General features: G+C 42.6%; 1 long non-coding RNA gene across 2 annotated transcripts in view; it reads left to right on the forward strand.

Annotated features, from left to right (window-relative positions):
• Positions 1 to 5,196: 5,196 nt before the first annotated feature.
• LOC110308674 overlaps positions 5,197 to 20,461 on the forward strand; it is a 41,413-nt gene continuing 26,148 nt past the window's right edge. For both annotated transcript variants that reach the window (XR_002379594.1, XR_002379595.1), the window contains exons 1-2: positions 5,197 to 5,254; positions 19,443 to 19,583. This is a non-coding gene — a long non-coding RNA (uncharacterized LOC110308674). The remainder of the gene's footprint in view (positions 5,255 to 19,442; positions 19,584 to 20,461) is intronic.

The following is a 20,461-nucleotide window of genomic DNA, read 5'->3' on the forward strand; positions in this document are numbered from 1 at the left end:
TTTTTTAATTAGGTACTTTCTTCATTCACATCTCCAGTGCTATCCCAAAAGTCCCCCACACCCTCCCCCACAACTTCCCCACCCACCCACTCCCATTTCCCTGCCCTGGCATTCCCCTGCACTGAGGCATATAAAGTCTGCATGACCAATGGGCCTCTCTTTCCACTGATGGCCAACTAGGCCATCTTTTGATACATATGCAGCTAGAGTCAAGAGCTCCGGGGTACTGGTTAGTTCATAATGTTGTTCCACCTATAGGGTTGCAGATCCCTTTAACTCCTTGGGTACTTTCTCTAGCTCCTCCATTGGGGGCCCTGTGATCCATCCAATAGCTGACTGTGAGCATCCACTTCTGTGTTTGCCAGGCCCCAGCATAGTCTCACAAGAGACAGCTATATCAGGGTCCTTTCAGCAAAATCCCGCTAGTGTATGCAATCGTGTCAGCGTTTGATTCTACCTCACACCAGTCAGAACGACTTTGAGCATTCTAAGTAAGTGTTCTACCTCTAACTGCACCTGCTCCCCAGCAACCTCAGTAGAATAGTGAAGAACTTGGGCACCGAGGACAGCTCACACTGTGAGGCTCTCTGGAGATCCTCAGAGGGAAGAAAGCATTGAGTGTCCTGAGTTAGAAGAAGGGCTCTTATTACATAGAGATTGGAATGAATTCTGATGAATGCTGTGGCCCCATTGTCTTGGCTCTTTCTTTAGTGAGACAAAAATCTCCAATAGAGGATGCCATTTGGTGATTTACAGGCCTCCCTGATACTGGCAATCATTTATGATTAGGGGAAGCAAGAAAGGTAAGCCACTTGTAGGAGACGTCTCCAACCTAAGTATTGCTTAAACACATGGCTTGATTTGTTACTCTGTATGTACTCAAGTATGAACATTTGAACTCTTTGAACATTTTAAAATTTAAGAGGAAGGAAATATCCATCTGGGCTGAGACTCCCTAAAGCTGGGCGGTGTGCTGGGTCTTAAACGTAAGGCAGAGCATCAATTCTTGGAGAAGGCAAGGGAACACTGGGGAAGCAGATATCTTGGGTAGAACTTGAGAGAAGGTATTTAGGTGGACTCCCAAGGATTTTGGTCTTGGAAGATTCTGATATACACTCTTGCCTTTGAGGTTGCTCTGTGGATAAAACTCCTCAGAGTTCTCAGTACGATTAAAAATGATGTGGTTTTGAAGGTAGGCCCAACTGGCCTTCTTACAGAAGAATTATGGACCTTTGAAGGGACATTATGTCACTGCAACCTTTCTTTAGAAATGACTAGTAGGCAGACTTAGGAGAGCAAAGGCAACTAGAGCAAAAGCTATAAAAATTAATTCAGCATTGCCTTGTGAAATTTAATATACCATGGTTGGGGCTTATGAGTATCTCATTTTCTCCCTTTCTCTTAAGTAAATGTCTGGGTAGGGTCCATGTGAAGCAAGAGAAAGCCAAAGATACATGGCTTCCAAACTGTAGAATAACCCACAGGACCTCCATAGACATCTCTCATTTTAGTAGCCTGCTACCGCCATTAGCCAAACCAAGGTTCTCTTTCTAGAGAAGAATTCATTTGGCAGTGGTGGATGGGATTGTTGGGTGGGCGAGTAGCTGACCTGACTGAGATGGTTAGGGTATATGTTGGGATAGTGGATCTGCATGCTATGTATGGGACACTTGACAATGGTGGCAAAGAAGCAGACACATCTCTTGGATCTCAGACTTGGGAGTGGCCAAGCAGGGAGACATCTGTCCCACGGGATGTATGTCAAGCCTGTTTGAGCCCTGTGGCTAGGAAACTCTTCATTTATCTGAAGGAAAGAAAAGTGCAGCAGCCTGTCTGTCTGTGAAAAGCAGATAATTGTGGCCCCAGGAAGGAAGAGCCTGTTCCCAATAGCTAAGTGGAGCGTGGAGCCCTGGCAGGGAGAAGCCAGAGAAGCGAGTCTGGGCTGAGGGCCATGGCTACACCACAGGAGCATCAGTGTTCCACCCTCTCTCCTCCTCTGTCTGGTTGGGAACACAAAGAGAAAGAGGGTGGGGCGGGAGGGCTTGGCCTCTCTCTCTGCAGAGGTCGGTCCACTGTCCTCAAACGATTACTTCATTTAATGAATTGCAGCTTGTAAAAGGCTTTGAAGCTAGAAGGCAGAGCCTGAACATGGCGGATTCCTTTTCTTAAAGTCATTTTGGTCTAGGATTTGAAAAATAGAATGCTTCTTGAACAGAGAGTGGCAGGCAAGGCTGCCAGCCTCCACCTCCTCCACTTGCATGAACTTGTTCCTTTTCGGGTCCCCCCCCCCTCACCCCCGTGAACCACAAAGTGTGGATGAACCAAAGCACAAGAAGACAATGGCTTTGACATTTAGGCAGGAGGTGGGGATATACTTCAGGGGCTTCCATCAGAGCAATAACAATTAGCCCCATTAGCTTGTGCACAACCCATCAATGTAAGGCGCATATAAACAGGGCAAATCCCTGTGGTGCCCTTGGGAACATCTCTCCATGCTTGAACCATCTCACCAAACAGATGTAAAAAGATCATATGGTGTGTTATTGTCAGTAACAATTAACCTCAATTACTACCCAATTGTCCCTCATATAGTTGCATGGAATTGGGTCTAGGAGGGCCCTGGCCTGGGCTCTGGGCTCCTCAACACCATTACCCAGTAGACAGAGATTGTTTGGAGGGGGGCATTTTCAGACATGGTACAAATCCTGCTTAATGTTATTTGCTGCCAATGATAAAAGGAGTAGCAGGTGTGCCCCCACAGCTCACCCTCTATTGCCTGGGCACCGTGGCACCATCTCTCTGGCTCTATGCTGCTAATGAACCAGAGAAAAGCAGGCAAGCTGAGAAGGCAGATAATCCTCCCGGCTGTTTGCAGCAACTTGGAAGTGTAAAGTTGAGCCCAGCTTTTCAGTTTACACAGTCCCTTTCTCAGAAGCAGCCCTGGCTGATAGCTTGCTAACCCACCTCTAGTTTACTTAGGATGTTACCAAGGTATTTTGTGTTTGTAGCTTCCCTTATTAGCATAAAATCCACGTTGCCACAGACATCAGAATAATTACATGCCTGTTCTGTGGAGGCATTAGACGTCTCTCCCCTTCATCTCTGCCCTCCCTTTTTCTTTCTTCATCCTTCAGTCTCATCTCTTCCTCTTTCTGTTACTACTCCTGCCAGCCCCAGCCATATCTTTGCTGTTCTATGTATTTGTAAAATTTATACTATTTAATGGCAGTGCTCATCCTACTTCCTCCTTAGCAGGATTGAACTCATAGCATCTTCTGCTTGTGCTTGCTCACATTTCCACTGTCTATAGTCTTAGCCATGTGTCCTCAGCATCTGCCAACACTGTGTTAATATGGGAGTCTGTACTGCCCACAGTCCTTAGCTGGGATGCTTTTAGGTTGTGCTCTGATCCACCTTGAAATTCTATTAGTGTGTCTCTCATCACTTCTCAAATTTGTCTCAATTGATTTTTCTCTTAGTTGTTAATATTTGGGAGCGTCCTGGCTATATAAGCCATGCCAACGCCTCTGATAGAGTTTGTGCTACGCCCTTGAGTGAGTTCCCTTTCCTGGTTGTCTGTCTTTGCTGCCTTCACTCACCATAGCACCTTCTAAGAGGTCAGCATGATGGAAAAGAAAGGCAGTTCAACTTCCCACCTTAGCTCAAGTTGATCTCGGAGATCACATAACTTCTGAGCCTGTGTCTCTTTTACCATGAAATGAGTGCATGAAAGCCAAACTCTCAAGAGCAGTTACAATAACTCATTTGAGGAGCATAGCTAAGATCCCTAACTCAGTGCCTGGAGTTCAAAAGATGCTCTTTTTTGGCCATTTAAAGCAATTATGTTTATAAATTCTTAAGGAAAAACTCCCTTGTAAATCTTCCAATACAGGTAGAGAAGCAGAGGCAAGCGGAGCTCTGTACGTTTGAGGACAACCTGCTCTACACAGTGAGTTATAGGACAGCCACAGTCTCCAAACAAAAATAGCAAAAACTTACTCAACAGGTAGACATTGAAGCTCTATGTCCCACTCTTACTTTCTTCTAGGCTTTTGTGTGAAGCATAAATCATCTTTTTGTCCACAGTGTCTCCACAACAGCTATGGAAACATGAAAACCTTACCTACTCAGGAGCTCAGGCAATTGTTGGATAGAATTATAGCCTGCTGTGAATGGCCTCCCAATCCCAGATGAGTGGGAGAGAGTGTGTCGGGTGTTGGGGGTTTGGGGGAGCAGGATGTTGAAGCTATTGAGAGAAGGAGAGTGGGAAGAAGAATCATGGTAGATCTGTGCCCAGTGTGGAGAAGCTGCTTGGATATTTCTACTGCAGTTGACTGTATTGCATTTATTCACTTTGGAATCAGTGAATGGTTAAGTAATCTAGAAGAAAAGTGTGAACAGAGAGTCCATAGGAAGGGACAAAATGGGACACACACACACACACAGAGGAGCTCAGAGAAAGACTGTCCTGGAAAAAATCTGGCTAGCAGAGGGAGCAGTAGAGAGGTACAACTTGATGACACACTAGTAGCTAAATATATTGTGGGATCAAAATGATGGGGCCAGGCTATTCAACAGACACAGAAATGCAAAGTAGTCTCCATTATATCCACAAGATCTACAAGCATGATGCTACAGGGAAGAGAACCATTAGGGAGGATCAACTCATGCCCACATGAAAGAGACCTTTACTTCAAAGGAGACAACCACAGTCCTAACGAGGGATGTCATAGATCACGGGTGTCCTGGGCTACCACAGAGAGCTTTATTTGAACTGAGAAAGTGTGCCTCCAGCACCCTACCTTCTATTTCTTTTCCAGGGCATGCCAGCCATTGTTTATAGATTCTCTTTTCAGAATCTCTCAAGAAACAGAAAAGGGGACAGAAACCATAAAATAGCAGTCTGTACATGAAAGCCTTCCCTGAATAGCTTTTTCAGAGATGATCGTGGGCGATCACAGTGAAGTGTTAGATGGCGGTTCTCAGAATGGGAACCTTTGACCCACTGCAGCGGAAATTCTGGGGTGGGTTTAGCAGTCTGACCAGCCCTTCAGGTGATGCTGGGGCATGCTGAAGTTTTAGAACGACTAACTGAGGACAGCTGGTTGAAGAATCACATGTTCTGGGTTCTAACCTCAGTTCTACTGTTTACTATGACATCACAGAGCTGGTGTGTGCATTAAAGAGAGAGGATACTGATAGGATTCGAGTCTAGACCTGCACTCTGTGGATGATACCTTGAGAATCAGATGCTGTAAGTCTGTTGATTGGGAGGTTTTCTGGGGGAACTTTTCCTTTTCGTGTTTCCTGTCTCTCTGCCTTCTTGGATGTTCTGGGTTCTGAAGGACATTGTTTTCCTTGTCTCCTACTACGAAGAGGGTTGGCAAACGTTGCTTTATGAGTACCCTGTTGGTGACTGTAATAACTCCACTCAGAGCCCTGGAAACAAGGCCAGGGGAGCCCATTGCCGTGTCTAGCTTTGTTTCCTGGGAGGTGGGTGGAGGTAGCAGGCTTTACCCAGCTTTTCCCCTGTGGTGTCACTGTCCCAGATTTTCCCCCTTTGGTGACACTGCTCTTCCTGAACCCTGAAAAGACATGAAGAGACAAAAATTAACATTTCTGTGGTCAAGTTGACATTAAAATGGGGGGAAAAACACAACCAGAATTAGACTGTCCCATTCATTAGTCATTTTTTTCTTCTCAAATTAAAATGTCCCCACAAGCAGGAAAAAAAAACAGGCCCTCAATAACCTCATAACTTATTATTTCCTAGGAATATATTTAATTCCCAGTGGAGAGGAGTCTGGAATTGTTTTCCAGTTCTCTAAGCAGCCTCACACATCCTGATGAAGGAGGATGTATACTTTCTGACGGGTTGGCTAGGGCTGTCAGGGAGAGGTGGCTGATGTTCTCAGGAGCCCTGTGTGATGTTGCTGGAGACCTCTTTTTCTCTTGCAGGTCATTGTAGGTTTTCAGACACTAATCTCAAGTAGTCTTTTTCCGCACAAGATTTTCCTAAGCTTGCACATAGGCAATATTGAGAGCCCCAGTACATTTTCTAGGTTAGTGCTTCTTAACCTGTGGGTCACCACCCCTTTGTGGGGTCGAGCACCCCCTTCACAGTGGTTGCCTAAGGCCATCAGAAAACAAAGATATTTATGTTATGATTCATAACAGTAGCAAAATTACAGTTATGTAATAGCAACAAAATTAATTTTATAGTTGAGGTGTACTGTATTAAAGGGCCATTACATTAGGATGATTGAGAACCACTGGTCTAGGCCATCAGAAATGATGAATGTGTCAGATGCCAACTATTGGTTTGGGATACGAATGAAGAGACTGGAATCTTTGCTCACACTTGGGCGATGACTGGAAAGAGGTTCAGACCTGATCCTTGAGTTTAATTAGAGCTCTAGCTGTGGACTCTCAAAGTCCCCTTTGCAATGCCAGGATTATACTCAGCCCATCAGTGAGCAGAACAGCTCAGTGCTCCTCCCTGTGATTTAGACCAGGGCGACATTGCTGAACATGGTTTAAGTATCTCACGCTGTGGCAACAGAGAGCAATACAGTTCCATGACAATGACAGTTCAACCATTGTGTGACTCCCAAAGTTAACAGACTAAACACATAGATCATTGTGGAGTTTAGCAGTGCCATCTTTACCCCCCAGAACTTCAGGAAAATGCTGATTTGCAAACAAGGTCTCCATGCTGATTTACAGTTTCCAGCTATGTAAATACAAAGAGAGTGGGTGGAGGCACAATAAAACCCACCTCAGAAAATGTACACTAAATCTCACATTTCATGACTGAATTCCTCATAAATATGCTCACATCTATTCTTTACAGCAATAATTACATATAAATTATGTTCCAGAACAATAAAACACAAACATGCAAATCATTTTAGGGCTGATTAAATGATCAAACCTATAGTTCTTCAGCTCTATAAACAACCTCCATGTACTGTTCAAATGCTGGCTTGACATCCAGGGTTCTAATCTGATCCATTGTTGAGAAGTGTCTATGTAGAATAATAGTTTAATTTTAGGGGGCTTGACCAGAGGAAAATTCCCCATAGGCCCCACAATTAAGCTGAATAACAGTCCTATTTCTAAATCTCAGTCCCCAATCTCTGAAAGCTTTGAATACCACTGAATATGACAAAAAATCTTTACATATGTAAAAGGCAGGGATGATATAATGAGCAGTAGGGAAATGATCTTGGATCACAGGGGAGGCACTACATGTCATCATATTTAGGTACTTAAAAGATACACAGACTTGCAGGGCTCAGAGCAGAAGGCTGTGGGAAGCCAAAAAAGAAAAACCTTAAAAGAGGCTGGCCTTGATAGCTTGATATAGCCATATATCAAGAAATATTGAAGCCATCAGAAGTCAGAAGAGATGAGACCTATTATTGGTGTTCCCCAGAACTTGCCTCTGTTTTCTACTTTGTAATGCTAATTGAGGGAGGTATTGCCTTTGGAGCTTTGTTATGGTACCCACAGGAAATGCAAACAGGACTTCACTGTCTGTCTATGAGAAAGAAGAACCAAAGTGTAGTGCCAACTTAATACCAATAGTGGTCTCTTGGTATTTCTGAGTTCAGTTCCTGACTCTCCCATAAGATGCTTGGCTCTTCTCACAAACACCCCCTACCAGCTCTCTATCCATGCCCAGAGGCATAGGTCTCAGATTCTAGTTCTGTTTAAGATATGGAAAATGTGAGTCACCCACACAGACACACTCACACAGACACACTCACACAGACACACACACACACATACACACATACACATACACACACACACACACACACAGGCTAGGGAGATATCTCAATTGGTAAAGTACTTGTTTTACCACCATGAGAGCCTGAGTTTGGAGTTTGGCCCCTAAAACTCACAGAAAAATAACAGGTGAAGTGGTACATACCTGTCAACCTAGAGCTAGGTAGATGGAGAGAGAAGGAACATCTAGCCTTGTTGGATGGCCACCTAACCTCATTCGTGAGCTCCAGGCCAATGAGAAGACTTGTCTCTAAGGAGGTGAGTGGCATTCATGATGATGACCCCCAAGACTGCTCCTTTGAACTCCACATGCATGAGAAAACTTTGCCATCTGTATGCCCTGCCTAACATGTCATTATAGATTGCTCCTGAGCATAATATATCTGGAATAATTGGTTTCTTCTTTTACCTTCTGAAATAGCTAAGCCATTTTGAGACATGGGTGTCAGTATCTGTGTTTATACTTCTAAAATTACCATGTCCTCAGATATTTGGAGTAGTATCTCACTGACTTACATGATGTTAAGCCTGGGAGTAGAAAGATAACTGAATTTTATTAGTTAGGGAGAAGCCTGCCTAGTTTATCATCAGTCTGTGAGTGTGACCAATGAAGGTAGTGTTCAAATGCATTCCAAGTGCTAAAATTAGTAGCCCATCTCATGTAGCATGTGCTCACCTTCATATCCGCACTTAGATCTGTGTGCTTGTTGAAGAGTCTCAGTATCTCCAGAAATTGACACTTGTCTACAAGGGCCCTGACTGTTCAGCCAGGCTCTGCAGGCAAATTGTGTGAGTTTAAATTTCATTTATAATACCATTAAGCCATTTAACCTGGAACATAGTGTCTTTAAATTTCAGTATCTTCATGTGAAAATAAGGATTGTAGAGGATATTATCTCACAGGACTTGAGATGTAAAACCTAGTATGGTATGTCCCACTAAGACCGGAACCAAGAGAGAGATCCTCTTCAACTAGGGTCTTTCAACAGGGTACTGGAAGTCTTGGCTCGTGCTGTAAGGCCTAGAAACTAAATAAAATATATATGGATTGAAAAGGAAATTATATACTCACCCTCACAGATGACATGATTACAGAAAACATAAGAAGCTAAAAGTAACAAAGCATTCATTGTATTATATGAGAGCTTTGGAAGGGAGAGAAACAGATAGATAGATAGATAGATAGATAGATAGATAGATAGATAGATAGATAGACAGACAGATAGATGAGACAGTGACAGACAAATGATTTTATGATTTTGAGGGGCTAAATTATAGTCCTTATGTAAGCAAAATTATTAGTAAAAGAGAAAAAAGATGGAAATTGTATTTTTCTTTTTTATAAATTTTATTAGATATTTTCTTTATTTACATTTCAAATGTTATCCCCTTTCCTTTTCTCTCTCCAACCCCCGCTCCCCTAATCCCCTCCCCGTGCTCACCAACCCACTCACTCCTGCTTCCTGGCCCAGGCATTCCCCTACACTGGGGCATAGAGCCTTCACAGGACCAAGGGCCTCTCCACCCATTGACGACTGACTAGGCCATCTACTGCTGCATATGTAGCCAGAGCCATGAGTCCCACCATGTGTACTCTTTGGTTGGTGGTTTAGTCCCTGGGAGCTCTGGGGTTACTGGTTAGTTCATATTGTTGCTCCTCCTATAGGACTGCAAATCCCTTCAGCTCCTTGGGTCCTTTCTCTAGCTCCTCCATGGGGACCCTGTGCTCAGTCCAATGGTTGGCTGTGAGCATCTCCTTCTGTATTTATCAGGCTCTGATAGAGCCTCTCAGGAGACAGCTATATCAGGCTCCTGTAAGCAAGCACTTGTTGGCATTCACAATAGTGTCTGGTATATTTGTCTTTTAAATATCTTTTTAATTGAAAGAGAATTATATCACTCTTCTTTTCTCCCTCCAGCCTCTCCCAGCTACCCTCCCCCAAGTCTCTCCTATTTCCCCCCAAAATATAGTTTTGACACGTATTATTACTTTTTCATTCCCTGTATTTTGATTACAATCACCTCATGGTCTCTCCTCAGCCCCTGTTGTCTCTTTTCCTCTTCCTTCATTGCTTCTTTTCTACTTTCTCCTCATTTACAAAAAATCCTTTATTATTAACTTTGTTGGAAATATATAGGAATTAGCCACCCTATGCTTTACTCAAGAGTCTTAGACTTTTGTAATGAACAGGATAAGTTAGCCTGTGAAGACACAGTGGGGAACATACAGGTAATGAATCCTACAATTCTAATAACTTAAACAAGGTGGACACGTATTAGTCTCTTGTGCACAAGTGGAAGCTTGGGCAGTCCTCAGAGATGTGGGCTCTTCTGGTTACTGCTATGCTGTCCTTAGAGTGAGCCAAGGATCTCAGCTCAGGGTGTTAGTTAGAGCTCAAGTTTATTTGTCGGTTCCCAGAAACATCAGAGAAGAAGTGACACAAAAGGATGTGGCAAAGGGATGCTCATCTTCTTAAGGGAAAGTTAGTCTGTCTCACTGTCTCACGGTCTCACCTATTTTCCATTGGTCCAGCTACAACTTTGAGAATCTATTACTATGGGAGGAGAAAAAAAATCACTATAATTTCTTATATCCCAGGTGCATGCCAAAATTCATCATAATGAATACTGCTCTAGCATTCTTTAGTATTGAAGTAAGACTACTGTTAGACTCAATGTAAAAGGAAGTGGCCATTTTTGCTTTCAAGCTGGTAATAAAAGCCTTCACTCTGGATGTCTCAAAGAACTTCATATTATTGTGTTTCTGCCACAAAGTGGAATTAAAATTGGGTATGATGGATCGAGTCCAACCCTTCCTTTGAGTAGTTGTTTCAGTTATGTTCTTTAAGCTTTGGCTTTCTCACTCTGGCAGTGGATATGATACCTGTATCCAAGGATGCTGTGAGCAATAGAGGTCACGAAGTGCTTTCTCCTAGCCATTTCCAAGTTTCAGAACTTCCTGTAAGGTACTTGATTTGTTTTAAATTGATTTCTGTACAGCACTAGAGAGAGGTAGGGATCTGGTTTCTTATTTTTCTCAGACCACTTGTTGAAGGGACCATTTTGGTTTTTGTTTTTGATTTCCCTCTTATCCAGTTTAAATTATACAAAGAAACCAAACAGCAAACAGCAAATCCCCAAACAACCCAACCCATTGAGAGGCTAATGAATGTGTAGACAGTTTTCAAAGGATGGAATGCATATAAACATATAAAAACTGCTTGACACCATTACCTACCATGGAAATGCAAATTAAAGTCACAATAAGATTCCAGCTTACTCTGATTTCAGTGGCTACCATTAAGAAAGCAAAAAACAAATGTTGGTAGCTGTGGGGGCAGGGGATGGAAATTTCTTCAGCCACTATGAAAATCTGTATGTAGACTCCTCAAGACACACACAGAGACACAGACACACACACACATACACACACAGACACACAGACACACAGACACACACACACACACACAGACACACACACACACACACTGTGGTTCAGCTGTAACTTCTGAGTATGTACCCAAAGGATTGTAAGACAGAATTCTACAAATACAACAGCACGTCTTTGTTTATGGCTGCACTGATCCTAAGAGCCAAGCTATGGAATCAACCTGGTGTCTACTGATAGGTTAATGGGTACAGAAAATATGTATGCATATATAATAGAGTTTTAGACAGACATAAAAATGAAATTATCTTATTTGTTGGACAATGGATGCAACTGGAGATCATCATGTTAAGAGAAAGAAGTCAGGGCAGAAGACAAGCATCACATGTTTCCCCTCATTTGAAAGTCATGGGAATTTTTTTACATACATTTAAGCATTTACATATGATATAAAAATAAGAGATAGGAGCCTAGCTGGAGGAAGTGGGAGGGGAAGAGTCTAAAGAAGGGCATGGGGCTAATTATTAAAGTGCATGCTTATCCAATGGGCCTCTCTTTCCAGTGATGGCCGACTAGGCCATCTTTTGATACATATGCAGTTAGAGTCAAGAGCTCCGGGGTACTGGTTAGTTCATAATGTTGCACCTACAGGGTTGCAGATCTCTTTGGCTCCTGTACAGGGGAACGCCAGGGCCAAAAAGTGGGAGTAGGTGAGTGGGTGGGAGGGTATGGGGGACTTTTGGGATAGCATTGGAAATGTAAATGAGAAAATACCTAATAAAAAGTAAAAAAAATAAATAAAGTGCATGCTTATATCTTAAATAAATTTTTCAAATGAGACTTAACACTGTATCCAGTGAAAACATACCAATTAAAATTAGATATCAGTATATTCATGAAGTGCCTGACTTATAGGTATAGTTGATGTAATAAATAAGACCAATTTTCTTTTAATGTGCATCAATGGAAGTTAGTCGCTTGTTTTCTGTGCCCCATGGTGTCCCCTAAAATCCTTTTCCTTCCTAATCTGGATTTTTCTCCCATCAATGTAAGGGTAGTATGGGGTACTCTAGACACAGTACCAATGAGAGCAGTGGCCATGTGTGGAAATTCAAGAAACCCACCAGGCTTGGACTAATACTCAGCTAGAAACACATAGAGCACACTCAGCTATGCCCAACATGTTATTACAATTGTCTTTATATTCTAGAGCCATCTATCATTATGTCTGAACCTTACATTTCTTGTAGAAGTGCGGACAAATATGGACTCTTTAAGTCATTTCTAGATCCAAACTAAGAGATCCTAGGTTGACAGAGGACAACATTTGTATATCAGGGTACCATTTAACCTGGATAGCTTGCTTGCTTTCCCTTATTTATCCTTGCTGACAGCCCTCTGTTTCATCTCATAGCCACTGGGAGTGCGTTAATATCAGCTATAGACATTGTTAGTGTTGGCATAACAAAGTTCCACAAATGACGTGTCATAAACGATAAACATGGATTCTCAGTCATGGAGGTTGGAAGTCAGACATTAGGTGTTGGCAGCAGGACATGCCCCCTAGGGTACATTTCTCTGGGGCTGAAAACCTTCTTATGGTGGTAGGAGTCCTAGGTGTTCCTTGACTTACGGATCCTTTTCTTTCATCTTTGCCTCTGCTCCCATTGGAGGTTCTCCATGTATGACTCTGTGTCTCTCCTAGTAGAATGACATCAGTCATATCCAGTCAGGCCTCATGCTTATAACATGATATTAAGATGAGCATACCTAAAACAACACCCACCAGTAGTAGAAGCTAGGATCTTAACATATATTTATCAAAGATGTAATTAAAATCTTTAATATTTATATTGTAGCATTTTGTGAAACTAAGAAATAATTTATGCCAGGTGGTGGTAGCAAGTTGTAAGACAGCCAGGGTTACACAGAGAAACCCTGTCTTGAAAAACAAAACAAAACAAAACAAAAAAATGAAAGAAATTTTAACAAATTAAAAGTTCACACAGAGAGAAACCCTGTTTCAAAAAACAAAAAGAAACAAAAAAGTTCCCCTTATGTATGTCTCAGTCAGTTGTAATCGCTGTTCCATTTCCCAGATCAGAAGGTGCGACTGGGCACAATAGTGTGCAGCTGAAATTGCAGACATTCGGGTCCCTGGGTGAGCTTAGGAAGTGTCTCAAAAATGGACAGCACTGCAGGCATATAATCTCATAAGAGGAAAGACTCCATTCCTGCCCCCCTAGTTATGAGGGAAGTTGGGGTTTTAGGGGAAGGAAGAGCCAGTTAAGGAGTTGCATAGTATCTGAGTGTATGGATCCTTGGTGTGACTGCCTGCCTGTGAGGGACTACCAGTGTGCATGTGAATGGATGGGTACATGTGCTGAATGGTTGTTGTATGTTTCTCAGAGAGGCAAGTGAGGGAGGTGGCAAGGTGTTCCCAGCCGTTAGGAGATGGCTGGGGAGAAAGGGCCATCACAAGAACAGTCATCTAACTGTACAAGGCTTGGATGTGACTCTCTGCAAGAGGGAACACAGAATATGGTACAAAATTAGAACCCTAAAAGCCTGTGCCAAGTCTATATCGGCTTGCCTTATGCTTCTCTTCCTCCAGTGTTCAGGACGAATGGCTATAGGCCAAATCCAATTGGAGCTTTTGTCTCCGACTTCATTTTAATGAGAAACAAACACTAGTATTTTTTAATGTTGTCATATGTAGAAGACTCTATCCCCTCCACCTTCGCTTTTGGTTCTGCTCCAATATAAGAACAACCAAGCAGATTGAGAGCTACCTTGCCAAGAAAGTTGTACTGTGGGGTTGCAAATGCACAGAAAGGAGTTTGACTCTGAAGACCTAAGGTATCAACATCAAGTAGATATCAAAATCACAGTGCACGGACACATTCTGCGGTGGCCATTTTATTTGCCCTTAGCAATGAATCTCAACGTTCAGGGAAAACAAAAACAAAAAACCAAACTATTTGGGAAGTTTATATCAGTGAAAGACTCATTATCTCTACCAAGTCTGCTTATTTCCACTTTGTTCTCATAGACTTCTAATATGCTGTTTAAGGTGCTTGGCTGTAATTGAATGATCCCCAAGAACAAAATAGAATGGAAAGTGAAACTAGCTTTTAAACTATTGTTTTGGGGACAAAAATGTAATGCAAGAATTCCCAAGAACACACTACCCCAGATGGACATGAATAACCTATAGTTCTTCCTATGGAAGACACCAAATTGAGAGCTCCTTTGTGGATAGTGGTAGTGGTAGAGTGCTGTGGGATGCGGTAGTCCACAGATGTTTGCAGCTGCATGGCTTCTGCTACATGGCTGGGTCTGTTTTGATTCCTTTTCGGCTTCAGTAGAACCTTTCAGCTCCCCTGAATCAGAAGAGAGTGGCGAGAGCTGTGCTGCCTCCTAAGCTAGTCATTGAATGCACTGCGGCTGTCAATTTGGCTCCCTTGTAAAGCCATTGTCTTACTAGCTGACCTGGCTAAGCATCCTCCTAAGCCCTGCCCTGTCAGGATTTCTATTCTGAGGGACTTACTATTGTTATTTAATGCCACTAACTTTAGGGGGCTATTTATCAACTTTTTATTTGAGACAGGGTCTCATGTAGCTCAGGTTAGCTTCAAATTTGCTATATACCTGAGTCTGGGCTTGAACCCCTAATTCTCCTCCTTCAGTTTCCCACATGCTGGGATTACAGTTATGAACCACCATGGTTGGCTCTGAAAGTCCTTTCCTATGCAGACATAGCTTATATTTTGTCAGGACTTGAGGATGCCATCAGATCACCCATTCAAGGATGTATGAGGTTCATTGTCATGTAGATTTCTATAGTCCTAGTATTCTGGTCCTTTCCAGGAGGTCATAGTTTTCTTGTTTTAATTTTTTTCAGCCATGTACACACCCACAGCTTTCAAGCCTTAATGTATATGCAAATCGTGTGATGATGCTGTTAAAATGTAAGGTCTGGTGTGATAGTTCTGGGGTAGATTTGGAGATCTTGTTTTTTTCCATTCCTTCCCCCTCTTTCTTTTTTGATGTGTATGCTTGTTGGTGTGTGTGTGTGTGTGTGTGTGTGTATGTGCGTGCATGCGTGTGTGTGTGTGTGTGTGTGTGTGTGTGTGTAGACCAGAGTATCCTCAGGATTATAAGCATATGCCACCATGCTTTTTTCTTCCTCCTCCTCCCGGTCTTCTCTTTCTTTGCCCCTTTGAGACAGTGTCTCCCTGTGTAGCCCTGGCTGTCCTGGAGCTCACTCTGTAGGCCAGGCTGGCCTCAAACTCAGAGATCTACCTGCCTCTGCTTCCCAAGTCTCAAACTCAGAGATCCATCTGCCTCTGCCTCTCAAGTGCTGAGATTCAAGATTTGCATCACTGTATCTAGCTACATTTTTTTATGTAGGTTCTAGGGATTGAATTTAGTCATCATGATGGTAAGACATGTATTTACCTAATGAACTGTTTGCTCAGCCCAGATGTTTCTTTCCTAACAAACTCTCAGATAGCACTGAAGCTGCTGGTCTATGAATCACATTTTGAATATTGCATCATTATATGTACAAAACAGGTAAAAGAGCAGTGATCATACTTGTTGTAAGTGAGTATCAACCAATTTGGTAACTTTCATAAATGTTTCATATACATCAACTTTAGCCCTCAGGATGTTTTTTTTTCCCCTGATAAGTATTATTGTCCTCACATTATGAGGAAGCTAAAATTTATAGACATTAGAGATATGGCAGTGTCAAAACTTACATGCACAATATACTACACAACTGGCTCCTTCCCACAATGGCCTTCACCTGTGGTTCTTTCTAAGTCTATGGTTGGTTCACTTAGCTAATCACTTCACTTTGAATAGAGACACCTCTGTTCATTAGAACTTTATGGAACAAGAATGTTCTGCAACTATCCTGTCCAACATGGTAGCTGGGTGTACTGAGAAATGTGACTAATGTGTGGGAGGAACTCAGTGGTTTATTTTATGTAATTTTAATTAATGGTTCAATTAACTATTTTATTTGCAACTAGTGGCTAGAACTTTGGCTTGTTTTTAGTGACTTTTATGTGGAGTAATGTGGCTTTATGGAAATGACCCTAAGAGACGCTGATATTGTTGCGAAAGACCCTTTGGATGTGTGCGGTGGGTGTGAGCAGTGGGTGTGTGCTGTGGATGTGCACTGTGAATTGTTTGCTGTAGGCGTGCGCCATGACTACTCCTTACCACACACCAGTGTTTGAAACACAATCCATGAGGTCCATTATCTTTACTCCCTCCTGCTTGGTTCCTAAAGCACACTGGTTTAGACATCTTTCTCTTGGTTTCACTTTAGTTAAGCAGGAGTTGTAATCCAGAGCAGTCTAGAATGGAGAACAAAGAGCATCTTTCCACTACCCCAGGCTCAGGGAAGAGAATGAAAAGGATGTGCTCACGTGCTTCCATTCACCTTGGGACCTTCAACAATCAGAGTTCTTTCAAGTAAAAATACAAGGAACCCTGACCCTGTGGGTTTATACCCTAAAGAAGTATATTGTATCACACAATTAGAAACCCAGGGGCAGAGTGGATGGCAGAGGAAGCTGACTTGGTTGCTTAGCAATGCCTTGAAAGCCCTTTATTCTATTTCTGCTCTCCCATGCTTTTAACATTGGCTTTATCTTCACATCAGTAGCAAGATGCAGAGGTGTTCCAGATGGTCTATGCTGCTGTAGGAATCTATGTAGAGAAGACACTCTCTTTCTGCAGTTCTTTCTTAGAATCAAAGAGCATTTCTACAAGAGTGTTAATAATTATAGATTTCTTATGTGTCTTTTTGGTAATGATTAGATCACATGACCACTGAAAAAAGTAAGGAAGGGAAAATGGGCTATTTCCCTACACTAAACAGGTACATCATAGGGGTGAGATCAGCCCTTGCATGGGCTTTGGGAAGGGGTAGTTATATATGAATGAAATTGGGATTCTAGCTAAGAAGCAAAGGAGGAGACAAATCTCACGTCTGCCAGAAAATCAAAACTCGAGTGGAGGTTGAGGTGGAGCTGTGGTTGAAGCCTCCAGATTAGGAAACGTACTGTGGAGAAGGTCAGGGTTGATTACCTACTGATCAAAGCATCACTGTGAGTGAACCAGTCCCAGGGAACTCCATATCAGCACAGAGCTCCACCCACTGAGGGTCATTTTGACAATATAATATGATGCTTCCAGTTATTCCTACCCCTGGCAAGACATACAGACACCCAGAGGAGGTCCCCCTGCCCCCCATACCATGAAAGAAGCTAAGAGATGTTAAAAGATATAGTAGACCAGTAAAGTTCAGAGTAGCATCTCATAAAAATAAAATAAACCAAACTATTATTCATGGTGGTGGTGGTGGTGGTAGTGGTGGTGGTGGTGGTGGTGGGCATGTTTCTCTGCAGGCTTTAATTCAGTGTTCAGGACATGAGCTTGGGATTGTACTTTTTTTTTCTGTAGTTTAGTATCAGACTTGAGGGACTGAAATGGCCTTGGAAATTCTGGCCCATATTATCATAAGGGCTCCAGACAATTTCAAGCTGATTGGTCATTGTGTCACAAGAAGTGTATGAGTTGAGCTAGAGAGATGGCTCGGCCATTAAGGGCTAGGCTCACAACCAAACTTATAAGAAGTATGTGAGTCAAGAGAGAAAGAACATTTAAGAGAGTAGAGTTGAATCATCCTGTCAAGGAAAGAGATATGACAGGCAGAGACAAGTTTTGAGTGACAGAGGGGATGCGAGACATACCTTATCTGATGAACTCAGAAACTCTGTCAGGAACATGGGATAAGACCCAAATAATGGAAGAAAAGGTAATTCCACCAACAGAGCTTTTGAGAAGCAAGGATGAGGAAGCAGGCAAGAAGTCACAAAATGGCTCAAGAAAGGCTGCTCTAGAGGTTAGGCCATGAAGATATCCATCTATCCATGGGGACAACCCATCCCAGATGGGGGTGATGTCAGAGCCACAGAGATACATGGCTCCAGCCTGGATGCACAGACTTGGGTCTTGGCTTTGTTTTGTTTTTGTTTGAATAGGGAGACTTGAGGGCTGCCACTAGGTAATAGAGAAGCAATGACTTAGAACAAGACAATGTTCAGACGTTGGATGGTTCAGTTCTTGGAATTTGATGATTAAAGAGTACAATTTTTAAAAGGGACTCTGGAGAATGATATTTAAGAGGAAAACAAAAAACTCTGATGTTGCTGAATGCTTGCCACAACGTTTTTACATACTCTAGAGAAGGGGAGGAAGACATCAAACGTGGGTTGTCTCTAGGATAAATCTCTGAAGGCATATCCAGCCACAAGAATGTTCTTCAAACTCATTTGGAATAAGGAACCTTAAGCGTGAACAAAAGCAGCCGCATGACACAGTGGAATGGCCAAGAAGGTGGGCAAAGGTCAACTCCAGGATGGTCTCATGGAATGCAAGACTTGAGGGTATCTCTAGAGGAAAGAAGGCTCTTATAGTCAAAAATAGTATATCTCACGGTGGCTTCATGAGGTGGCTCAATGGGTAGAGGCAATTTCCAAGCAAGCATGACAAGTTTCATCCTTGGAACTCACAGAATGAAAGAAGATAAATGATTCCTAACTCTGCAACTCCTGCTCTTACCTCAATACTTAAGCTAGGATATGCATGATTTTACACACACACACACACACACACACACACACACACACGTGTATATGTGTATGAGTGTGTGTGTATGTATATGAGTATGTGTGTATTTATATGTACGTATGTGTGTGTATGTATGTATGTATATGAATATGTGTACGTATGTGTGTGTATGTGTATGAGTGTGTATGTATGTATATGAGTATGTGTGTGTGTGTGTGTGTGTGTGAATATGTACTATAGATGAACTATGGGTGGGAAGCATTGATTTGCTGCCTCTCAAGTTTTCATGCAGTTCTCTGATTCCGAATGTCTGAGTGGTCATGGTGAAATAACTCTTGCAGTGGTGGTTAGATTAGAAATGAAAGCCAACACAGTGCTCTTGGGTTTTGGGACAAAAATTCATTTGCAAGCCAGGCAGTATGACTATTTGGTGGCATCAGCAATCAGATGCTGTAAACACATTTGTTTGTTTATTTGAACAATAGGTATTAGGGTCTTGAGTTAATGATAGCACCCAGCATCGTGTGATAAGTAGAATAATTAAGGAGGCATTAACTTAATTATCATCACCATCAACAAACACCCACGGAGTGCCTGTCTTGTTTAGGACACCAGTGTTCGACATTGGAGGATCCAGAAACAAACACCTTTCACCTGGCATCACTTACAAGACAGCTGAGAAAGAAGACAGTTACAGATGTGCTGACACTGCTATTTTTCCGAGGAAGGTTTTCCAATCTTGTGTCAGGTATATTTTTCTGTGAACTCGTTCACCACACTTATCAAGGGGCTGTGATAATACCAGACACTGTGCTGATCTGACAAGGGGAGAATGTGGCTTCCCAGAAGAGATGAATAGAGATGGTCCCACTGCAGGAGAACAAAACAGCTATCCAACAACAGGGCGAGGACTAAATGGAGGATATACTAATCAGTATGAGAGTATAGAGAAGGGAACTCTCTTCCTATAAGTCCATGGAAACCTGTCCTATAGTCTAAGAAAGAACTAGATGGCAGGGGCTATATGTCACATTGCACTCTCTTACCCAACAGAGCACCAGTAGGTACATAGTCCTATCTAGTGTTACACACTTCATGGATTCCTGGTAAGAGATACTTCTTGGAAAGGTGATAACTCTCCCCAACCCCACCTTGCAGACCACAGCATCCATTTCCAGGGACCATTCTGATTATCATGGGGGGGGGGGGGTTGCACAGTTCTTGGTTGCGAGAAGGACTTAGTTACCAGTGAATGACTCCTCAGGAGAAACCAAAAAGGGAGAGGGTCAACACAAAGTTGACCCAGTTGAAAGTTTGGCTAAGGTTTAGGGCTTGAAAAGTGCACAAGGTATGTGAATTCACATGTGTTACACCACTAGCTTTTCCTGGGGAGATGTGAAAAATGTCTGCCTAACTCAGAGTACACACCAATGGCAGCCCAAAGAAATGATTCTACCCCAAGTCTAACTTGGTGAACAATGAGTTTAAGTGGACTCAAGTGGAGCATGGGTGAGGAGTATCTGTCAGGTTATGGACAACTTCTGGGTAGCTGTACCCCTCCCACACACACACACAAATCCTGTGCCCTCCAGTACTCAACTGCCCCTCTCTCTCTCTCTCTCTCTC

Source organism: Mus caroli, chromosome 13, assembly GCF_900094665.2.
Source record: "Mus caroli chromosome 13, CAROLI_EIJ_v1.1, whole genome shotgun sequence".
NCBI lineage: Eukaryota > Metazoa > Chordata > Mammalia > Rodentia > Muridae > Mus > Mus caroli.